Here is a 10719-nt window from a genome sequence, read left to right on the forward strand (position 1 = left end):
TTTGCTGGATCGGAGTCCGGGGATCGTCATCGAGCTGAACGTGTGCTCGAACTCGGAGGTGCCGTAGTTTCGGTGCTTGATCGGTTGGATCGTGAAGATGTACGACTACTTCCTCTACGTCGTGTCATCGCTTCCGCAGTCGGTCTGCATTGGGTACGTAGACAACACTCTCCCCCTCGTTGCTATGCATCACATGATCTTGCGTGTGCGTAGGAATTTTTTTGAAATTACTACGAAACCCAACAGCTATGTGATCCAACATTTCTTCCACCTTGTCATCATCAGTTAATTCTTCCATTCTTGACACCCGAACTCCTGGATCTCTAACATAATACATAAAATCCCTTCAACTATAGCCTTCTACCTCTATTAGGGCAATGAGATTCCAGAAGGTTATGTATGATAAACAGATTGTTCTTTCCAAGTTATCTCTGTCTAGGAAATAGAACCTCACTTCCCATTATTCATCATCCAAGCTATAAATTCAGATAAAGTTCATTTAATTTTACTGTTAAGTAGGTCAGTTAACAGGTATAAGAATAAGATGAAATAATTCATTTAACAACGTTAAAATTATTGTTAAGAGGTCAGATTGGTGTTAAATGGGTCAGTTCATAGCCCTATTAATAAGTTGAAAAAATCCAGTTAACAGTGTTAAAATTGGTGGCAACAGAAATTTCTGATTCAATTTACAATACTAAAGTTGGTGAAGACCAGTATTTGATCAAACAACAAACAGAGAGGATTTCTGTCAAATTATTCATGTTAAAATTAATTTCTATGACACCAACAATCATGTGACAGAGAGGATATCATATAACACTAACCCTAATGCTAGAACCCTAACCCTAGAACATAAACTGTACTACACTTACCCAAGAACACTAACCATAGAACCCTAACCCTAGAATGCCAATCGGGGAAATGACAAAGAAGGAGGAGGATGACTTACTCCACACCGCCGAAGGAGGAGGCAAAATGTTGGCTGCCCGTCGTACTGGCCTTCACCGCCTGGGATAACGCAGTAGCCGCCGTGTATTCCAATGACTTCGGCGGCGACGACGGTTGGGGAAGAGGCAGCACGCTCGAGGGATTGGAGCTCCCGCAGAACTCCGGTGGATCTCCAGGACCGCCGCCCGGAGCATCCTCACTGGCAGCAACTCTGCCGCCGCCGTCCACGCCGCCAGGTTTCGTCGTCGCCATGGATTGGAGCTGGAGGGAGAGGTCTGGTCTGGTCGGGTGCGGGCGGTCGGTCTGTCCGGCGCGACCAAACCGCGTCGGTCTTAACCAAACGGCGCCGTCCGCACGTCCGTTAGGCCACGTCACCCAAATTGGGCCCCACCTGTCAGAAACGCCCTCAACCGCGCCAAATGACATGTTCAGTGCACTCTGCAAAACTTTTACTGAATGCGCGGTTGAAAAAGATTAGCGACCAGGTTGTTTTCTGCAAGAGAAGCCCCAAATGTGATGGTTTCTTGCAATTCACTCGAATTAAAGACAACATAACCTACCGGTAGCAGTGACCAAACCACCATTGAGTCATTGGATACACGCGTGTGAACAGACACTGGTTGATATAGATGCTGCAGAATCATAGGAACATAAGTTTTGTTTTTCTCTGCTATATGCCATAGATGAGGAGCATCGGGATTATTTCTAGCAAAATTCCTTGCTTCCCATATGTGCCACAGAGTTTCTGTTAGAACAATACAGTCAAGTCCAACAACCACAATTTGGGAGAAATAAAATCACACCGCTTGGACTTAATAACATATGCTTTTTTTACCAGTTTTCAAATCTTGTGGACAGAACAACAAAGCATGCTCTACAGATTCAGACGGCCCACAGAAAATGCATAGCTCGGAAGTTGGTACTTGGCAACGTAAAAGTTGAGTCCCAGTTGGTAAGCAATCTTGAGAAAATCTCCAAAAGACCACCTTCATCTTATTAGGAGCCTTAACAACCCAGAGAGCTTTCCATTGTTTTTCTTGGATGGATCGGTCCGAGATCTAGCCCTGGCCCTTCCTGCATTGGCACACCAAAAACTTATTCGTACGAGCCAAATCGTATGCTGATCAGACCGAGAACTCACCAAACCTTGTTAAGGGCCACCTGGCAAGATCCTCCCACCGGGGGTTGATGGGGATGTGTAGTATAGCCGAGGCAACATCAGGTGTGAAGAAGGGTCGCACCGTTTCCTCATTCCATGTTCCACCGTCCTCATCCAGCAAACAATGGACCTTAGAAAATACAGGAATGGGGAAGATAAGCTGAAGAATATCCGGAGTTATGGTGGGGATCCAATGATCATAAATGATATGAACTTGTTTTCCATCATCAATCCCCCATTGTGCACCACATTTCAGCAGATGACGACCAGGAAGAATGTTGCGCCACGTAGCCGAGGCCGACCTTGGTTGCTGCATTCCAGAAGCTAGAGTGAGGGTAATACCGACCCTTAATCACGCGAGCACACAAAGACTTCGGTTCGGTGATCAAGTGACAGCCCTGTTTGGCAAGCATTGCCAAACTGAAGAACCTCATATCATGGGCTGGGAACCAATACCAAGATCTCCAATGAAGCTTCTTTTTGCCATCCTCTCTGCCCCACCACTTGTCGGCAATAATCTGCCTAAATTTGTCACAGATCCCCTTTGGAAGTTCAAAGCAACTCATGATAAAAGTCAGAATCACCTATATGATTGATTTCAACAAAATTTCTTTTCCAGCACGAGAGACAGGACTATCAGACCATCCATAAATGCACTTCCAACCTCGACCAGGCAAGAATTTGAAGGTACTAGTAGGAGATCTGGCCACCTCCGTAGGCATGACCAAATAAGTGGTAGTGAAAGCTTCATAAGAAATTCCCAAATCTAGACTTCAGTCTCTGTTTAACATTTTCCGGGCAGTGACAACCAAAGAATAGAGAGGATTTATCCTTGTTAATCAACTGACCCGACCGAGAACAATAATGATCCAGAGTAGACTCCATAGCATCCACCCTGCGCATGTCGCTTCTTGCAAAAAGGAGATGTGAGATAGGTGAAACAGAGTGACAGTTCATAATACCATGCGGCTCACCATAATTCCCCTTGTGAAGTAACAGGCTTGACAATCCTTCACTGCATAAAAAGAAACAGTCATGGCTGATAGGATCACTCTAACAGATTCCTCTCAAAGGCACCACGTGCTCAGTAAGCTCTCCGTTGACCCTGATAGCATAATGGAGATTTGTGACACTCTTCATCACCGAATTGATCCATGCAGGGGCAAAACCAAGCTTGGAGAGACAACCATGAAGCTAACTCCATTCAACACGATCGTAAGCTTTCATCATGTCAATCTTCATGGCAAAGAAGGGCTGTTTAGCACGTTGTTTTCTAATTGTGTGCAAAGGTTCATAAGCAATAAGAGTATTGTCGGTAATTAATCTGCGAGGGACAAACACACTCTGAAACTTGAAAATGACAACAGATAAGAATACCTTTAAACGGTTAGGCAAAACTTTGGAGGCAATTTTATACAACACATTGCATAGACTGATAGGGCAAAAGTTCTTGAGTTGCTTGGGTCTTGCGACTTCGAGAATCAGAACAATCACCGAGTCACATAAACCATTCGACATAGCCTTCCCTTCCAAGAAACTCCTATAAATTTTCTCACCCAAGAAGTCCCAGTGGGTCCGATGGAAAAGAGCCGAAAAACCATTTGAATCGGAAACTTTCATAGGCCCCATCTGAAAAAGGGCAGCCTTGATTTCCTCGTTAGTGTATGGCTCACAAAGAACATCATTCATCTCATCGGAAATCTTGTGAGGAATAGCATCAAAGCGAGAGAGCAAGAGATTGAGAATTTCGTGTGCTGCTTTTTTTTTTTGCTTCACTATTTTTTGGCAGCTATAGTAGTCGTGACTCTGTAAAAAATCCGAGCAGACTGCCGGACACATACATTCGAGAGAGAAAAAACCTGCCGGACACACACATGTCCGACCGTGGTCCGGCGGAACCTGCTCGCGCCTCCACCTCCATTCCGACCCGAACCTAAGAGGAAGGTGCGAACCGGACCTCATCCGACGACGGGCAAAGGGCGGAGACGCGAAACAAGCAGCGAGCCAACGAAGCAGCCTCGGCACAGCACAGCACAGGCGGCGAACCTGAGAAGGAACACAGGACAGGAGTGGGCCGCATCGCATCGCACCGCACCGCACCCGCGTGGTGGGATGGAGCGGGGCGGCACCGCCGCGCTCGCCTGCACCTTCCGCTCCTCCTCCTCCCCCTCTCCGGTTTCCCACTGCTCGCCTCTCCTCCGCCCCCGTAGACGCCCGCCCGCGGCCGCCGGGGCTCCTCACTTCCTCCCGCCAGCCGGCCGGCGCTTCAGGTAACGAGACAGCCGTCTCCTATCCTCTCCGCGCTTGCTTGCCTTTTCCATCCTCAGCCGAGGAGGTCTCGCTTCCCCTGCGTCCGCGCCTGCGCGCGCAAGCTGTTCGACAGAACGCTTGAACTGTCGGGCGTTGGTGACAGGTGGACCTGCACCGTTGGAGCAGAATTTAGAATTATAACTGTTTAGCATAGTTTTTATATATTTATTAGGTTATAGGATCGGCAGCCCGGGGTCTTTAAACGCCTTCCCAAACCGTGGACTTGTGAGATTTGGACTTTGTAGCCTTGGGGGTGCTGCTAGATTTTGCTGTGGTTATGTTGGTTTGGAGAATTTAACTCCTTGGACAGTTATTTATGGCTGGGTTGTCGACTTACTAGCTTACCCACGTTCATGATGATCCATAACCAAGCCCTACAAAGGTGAAGAATCTCTATGCCTGGAATTCTAGTAGTTGATGAGCGAGAACAAGAATGTTGGGTAAGATTTAGCGAGTGTGAGTTGAAGTTAGCTAGCTTCTTTCATTTACAACTTCATATCGTGAACACTTGTTTTCAAGTTATTAATATAGTAAGCGACGCGTTCAAGCTAGATTTTCGCCACTGCAGCCAAGCTAGGTTGTTTGGCTGGTGTGGTCAACCAACGGGGATGGAGGTAAAGGGGATTGAAATTTCAAAATGTGCATATCTAGAATAGAACAAACAAGTATGACATGCTCTCGACATAAATGCTTATTAATCCCTTAATTCTTGCTGATGCTGTGATGCAAATAAGCCATAAGTGAGCGCTTATTTTGTTTTCATGTCCTATAAGAATATGATGTATAACTGAAAATCAGATTATTAAAAGAGATAAGGAACCTATCGATTATTCAAATTGATTAATCCTAGGAAAGAGGTGCAAATATTGAGATTATCCTGCTAGAAGATCAGGATTTCTATTGCCCTATTGGGTACCACATGGGTCATTTTCCTTGCAAATATATAGCATAATTTCGGCCTGGCTGTTTAGCCTTTTTGTTTTTGAATTTTTGTTAACTTGATTATGCACTGCTAGCTACTGCAGTCAAAATAGGTTTTTAGACACAAGCAAGGGGCTTAAGCGGCACTCATTGACGACATTCAGCCCATTTGGGCGTCCATCGGTTAGTCTGAACGATGCAGATTTAGTAAAAGATAAGATGCTAATTGATTGTGGAGAAGAGCAAGACTGTGTGCTTGGTAAGTTCTGTATGCCCTTTCTTCCTCTCGCATTAACAAATTCCAAAATCATGCTGTTAATATGTGCGTAAAACCAGTACCTTAAACCATTGTGTGCTTGTAATTTCTGTTGCCTGCAAAATTTTATTGTGGCAGCTCAGAAACTTCCTATTCCATAATTACTGGCATGTTTTAGTAATTTCTGAGAAACACTGTTCACATACTCCCTCCGTCTGGGTGCATAGGGCATGCGCGTGTTTCTAGGTCGTCAATTTAACCAACCAAATATATGCTACATTTCACCAAAATCATATCATTGGATTTGTCTATGGATGAAGTTTCTAAACATATAATTTTTGTCACATATAATACATATTTGGTTAGTCAAATTGTCACCTAGAAACACACGCCCGCCCTTTGCACCCAGACGGATGGAGTGCTATTTATGAAGGCAGTGTGGTGCACTGTTTTTGAGTCGAACGACTAGTCACAACTAATCATCGAGTTGCAACTGGCAGGTCGACTCGACTAGTTGGCTGAGTAGAGCGACTCGATCGACTAGTCTCGACTAGTCGTGGTTTTTGAGTCGAACGAGCTAAATTGGCCCCACCTGCCATACTTCTTTCTATTTGATTGCCCAATCCCCCCTGGAAACCTAGATCGCCCAGTTTTCCCCCCGACCCAAACCTCTCCTGCGACCTTCTCCCTTGGTCACTGCCGCCGCCCCACAATCCTGCCGGACGGCGCCGGCGCAAGCTGGTCTGCTCCTCCCCTGGTTGCCGCCGACTGCTTCTGGTCTGCTCCTCCCGTGGTAACTCATGTCAACTAGTCGACCATGCGTCTTGACTAGTCACGACGAGTCAAGAGTCGCTACCCCAGAACGACTCGTCGACTCGAAAACCTTGGTGTGGTGGCAGCTCACTTGCGTGGAAGTTAGCTATCCACGTGCCAGAACCATGACTTGGTTTCAAGGTCTTATGGGTTTCAACTCCAGGCTACCCCAACTTGTTTGGGACTGAAAGCTTTATTGTTGTTGTGTGGAAGCAGTTCAGAGATTGCAGGCTCAAGAGAAGAAATGTGCAATATAAAATCCATACTCAGCCTGAGTCCATTTCTGTGACTCCACTTCATGTTCCTATTACCTATTCATGAACTGTGTATTTTTCATTTCCGTCGTAGGTTTGGTTTGCCAATCACCACCGTTTTTGTGAGCCAGTAGTCTCCTCTAGAGCACTTGTGTATCATGTGAATTGTTCCTCATTGTACATGACGTCTTTGTGCAGTGCCATGCACTGCACCCTTGCTTGGCATGGCACTCTGTTGGGGACATAGCGATGTTGAAGCATCTTGCAATGTGATAAATGTTGGATCTGAGTCAATTTGAATTGTTACAGTCCCAGTCCATAGAACATTGACTTGCATGCATACCCCTAATAAAAATAATTAACAAAGTTGCTTTTATATCTGGCAAATTTCCCTGGAAAAGCACTGAAGCACTGCTCAGTTCAGGAAGTTATTCGTTTTCTATGCACCACTATTTGGTGTTTCGTTAGCTTTCCACTTGATTCTTGATTGGTTTGGTTGAATCTCGGTGCTTGCCAGTTTCACATCCAACCACCCTAGTTAACGAAATATGCATATTTTTTCAAGTCATGTTGTGCACAAATAACATGCTTTGACCCCCTCTGATAGAAGCCATGTTAAGACCATTAAGTGGCCCATGCTTTATCTTTACTCCTTTCCAGAAATTATATGTACATCAGAAGATACAGCACAATTATGGCAGACATCGCGAACACTAAAAAGGAAATTTGCTACCACATATTCAAAATCCTACTTTCCTCAAATAAATATTCCAAGTTCTACACTAGAAATTGCTCGCCGATTTTCACTCTCCTTATGACCTCTTGTCGCACTAACTTCACAGATATTCATTTCATCTGTACAGTTTCACTGAATTTTCAGTGCACATTTCAGATGGGATAGTTGCCTTGGGAAAATTTGATGCCCTTCACATTGGCCACCGGGAACTAGCCATGCATGCTTCTAAATCAGGAAATCCTTTTCTTCTTTCTTTTGTTGGAATGGCTGAAGTTCTTGGCTGGGAGTATAGGTGGGCCTCTTAGAAATTTTCAGTAACTTACTTGGTAAATTTAGCCCAATATTAAGGAGGACATACTGAAGTCCTTAACAAATCATTACTGTTTTCCTTTTGTACAGGCCTCCCATAGTTGCTCATTGTGATCGGAAGCGAGTCCTTTTGTCTTGGGCTCCATATTGTAGAAATGTGGTGCCTCTTGAATATCAAGTTGAGTTTGCAAAGGTCAGGTACCTAACTCCACGCCAGTTTGTTGAGAGGTTATCAACGGATCTTAGAATAAAAGGTGTTGTAGCAGGTACAAACATGTTGGTTTACCTTACAAGGCTCGGTCTTGTGCTGCACTGCCCTACCTAATATTTTTCTTCATGTGCACAGGTGAAAACTACAGATTCGGGTACAAAGCATCTGGTGATGCAGCTGAGTTAGTGAAACTGTGTGAGGAATTCGGTTTAAGTGCATTTATTGTACGGTCTGTCATGGACACCGCAAAGGGATCTTATAATGGAGCAACACCTGCCGTAAATTCAAGCGATAAAGGACAGGTGTCTTCTAGTCGTGTTCGCAAAGCTTGCATGCCTGCAGGTCGACTCTAGAGGATCCCCGGGTACCGAGCTCGAATTCGCCCTATAGTGAGTCGTATTACAATTCACTGGCCGTCGTTTTACAACGTCGTGACTGGGAAAACCCTGGCGTTACCCAACTTAATCGTTATAGTCCCGAAATCTTGCATGGTTAACATGCCACCAGCCGATGGATTCTACGAGAACTGTGAGCTCTTCAATGGAGGGTATCTTGGACTATGCAGGGTGGCCATTAACGCAGAGACCATTGATATCGAGATGAAAGATGAGAGCAGTTTGTCACCAGACAATTTTCAAGAAGTTAAACAACTAGGTATTGAGTTTGGGTGATGTTGCAGCTCCTTTCGTGATCAGCGGCTGGTCTTAGTTTGTATACCCGGTCACCTTTTGGACAATTTTGAGTCGAAGCCTTAGGTGGGAGTTTTTTGTTCCCTAGATGGAGGATATATGACGGAAATGATCAGAGGTATGTATTCAGCCTCATCAAGGTTCATCAATCCGAAGTCCAATTCACAGTTTGATGGAAAGATTATCCTGAAGAAGATTAGACATTGGTGCACACAGCAAGAGAAGCACGGGCACGAAGGCGGCATTCTTTCCTGTGGACTGGCAAATAAAGAGTTTACTGGCTTCAAGCGGCTGTATGTATTGAAACCAAAGAAGAGACTCTTCTTGCAGCATGTCTTAGTCCTAGTACATTGTAGTCTGTACATTTTCAAGGGGTTTTTCAGAGCCAGCCCGTTTTCTATTGCTATAGTTCGCAAGCATGCTCTGTTGCATCAAACAGTGAAGATGATACTTGTTTGTTAGTACTTACTAAATTGCTTAACGATTAAGCAGGATTTCATTACAACAAAAGACTTGTGTCTACCCAGGCTTCTCAAAGAACTTGTGAGCAGCTGGAAACTTACTTTACCATCTGAATATGTTAGTTGTAAGCAGAAAGATGGGAGTCTAAGATTTGTTGTACGCTACAGACGTAGGGAGTGGATGAACCAAATTACTGTTGCCGTGTTTCCGCGTTCGTTTCTGCTGTAGTCGCTGACGCTGTCAAGGGTGTAGGTGCTTGTTACCGTGCCATCGAGGGTGGTCGAGCTGTGGATGCGGCGGGACGGCAAAGCTGAGGTTTAGGATTTGAGTTTTTCCTTGCCAAAGTAGCGTGCGACAATGATGTGTGCCATTTGGATGGAGACAGAGTAGCGTGCGCGTGCAGAAGCCGGCAACAAATGGCATCCGGTCACCTGCCTGACCGTATAGTTGCCACGAACATCTTAGTTGTGAAGAAGGTTTATTTATAGATAGATACACGTGTATGCGCAAAAGATTGGAATTTCAGGTGCGCAACTGCTCATATCCAGCAAAAGAGAACAATTTTCGCGTTGCGCTCCAATCAGATGGTTCCTTCTTCCTTGCATTGTTCTCTGAATCACATCGCCAGTGCTCCGGCAGCTCTCTTTTTAGTTTGTACGTTCAGGCTGTACCTCTGGATCGGATTCATGGCCCGCTTCCGCTTGCCAGAGGATTCACGAATCCTATAGTAGCCTTTTTTTAAGGCGTACGCCCGTAGGCATACGTTACTTGCATTCATACGAGTAAGGAAAAAGTACAGATACACATACAAGAACGGAAATATAAGAAGGATACAGCCAGTGGCACCATCGCACCCAAACCACAAAGAAGCCCATCACAGAATTGAAATCACAGAAAAGCCCTTGGCCCTTGGTGAACTTGAGAAGGCAAGATTACATTCCATCTTCCGAGGGTGCGTTGGGGGATGCACAATTGCACATGGTTTGTTAGTTTTGTTTGATTGTGCGTATAAGAAGGCTCCATTCCACGGCTGCATTGAGACGGTGAAGGCCGGCACTCTCTAGTAGCATCATCGATTTTCTAATGATGAGAAGCTTGGGTTCCTTGGGAAGTAGAGTAAGATATACACCTAAGTAGCTAGAAAAATGCATTTAAAAGAAAAGCTAGCTAGACAATGCCTGGATTTCTTTTCAGGAGTTGTTGTTATTGTTTGGATTTACACGAGGCCGATAAGCATGACAAAAAAAAAACAATACACTGCAGGATAAGATTCAATCCAAATCGTCTGCTAGTTGATCCTTCGCATGTGTACGTCGTTTTATAGTGCAAAGACTAGTCTAGTTGTTTATCTAGGGATTCTTAAGATATGGCTGACATGTCATTTGCTTATTTATACATTTTGCATCCCTTGATTTCCTCGAAGGATCGCTCTCATGAATAATCAATAGGCCACAAAGCATTTCTTTCAATGAGCAACTCTAAACATTCCCTAAATTTTGCCTCCCTAGTGGCTCTTCGGTTTGGAGGAATTTTGTAGGATACCAATTAATACAATTTTTTATATGAAGATCATTTGGTTCAAGAAATTAACCGTGTAAAATTCCTACAGATTGCTTTCCTACACCACAATTTTATAGGAATTTTAAAA

General features: G+C 44.7%; 1 pseudogene; it reads left to right on the forward strand.

Moving 5' to 3' along the window:
• Positions 1 to 4067: 4067 nt before the first annotated feature.
• On the forward strand, positions 4068 to 9146 carry LOC125509193 (annotated as a pseudogene).
• Positions 9147 to 10719: the final 1573 nt, after the last annotated feature.

The sequence above is a fragment of the Triticum urartu genome, chromosome 5, assembly GCF_003073215.2.
Source record: "Triticum urartu cultivar G1812 chromosome 5, Tu2.1, whole genome shotgun sequence".
Lineage (NCBI taxonomy): Eukaryota > Viridiplantae > Streptophyta > Magnoliopsida > Poales > Poaceae > Triticum > Triticum urartu.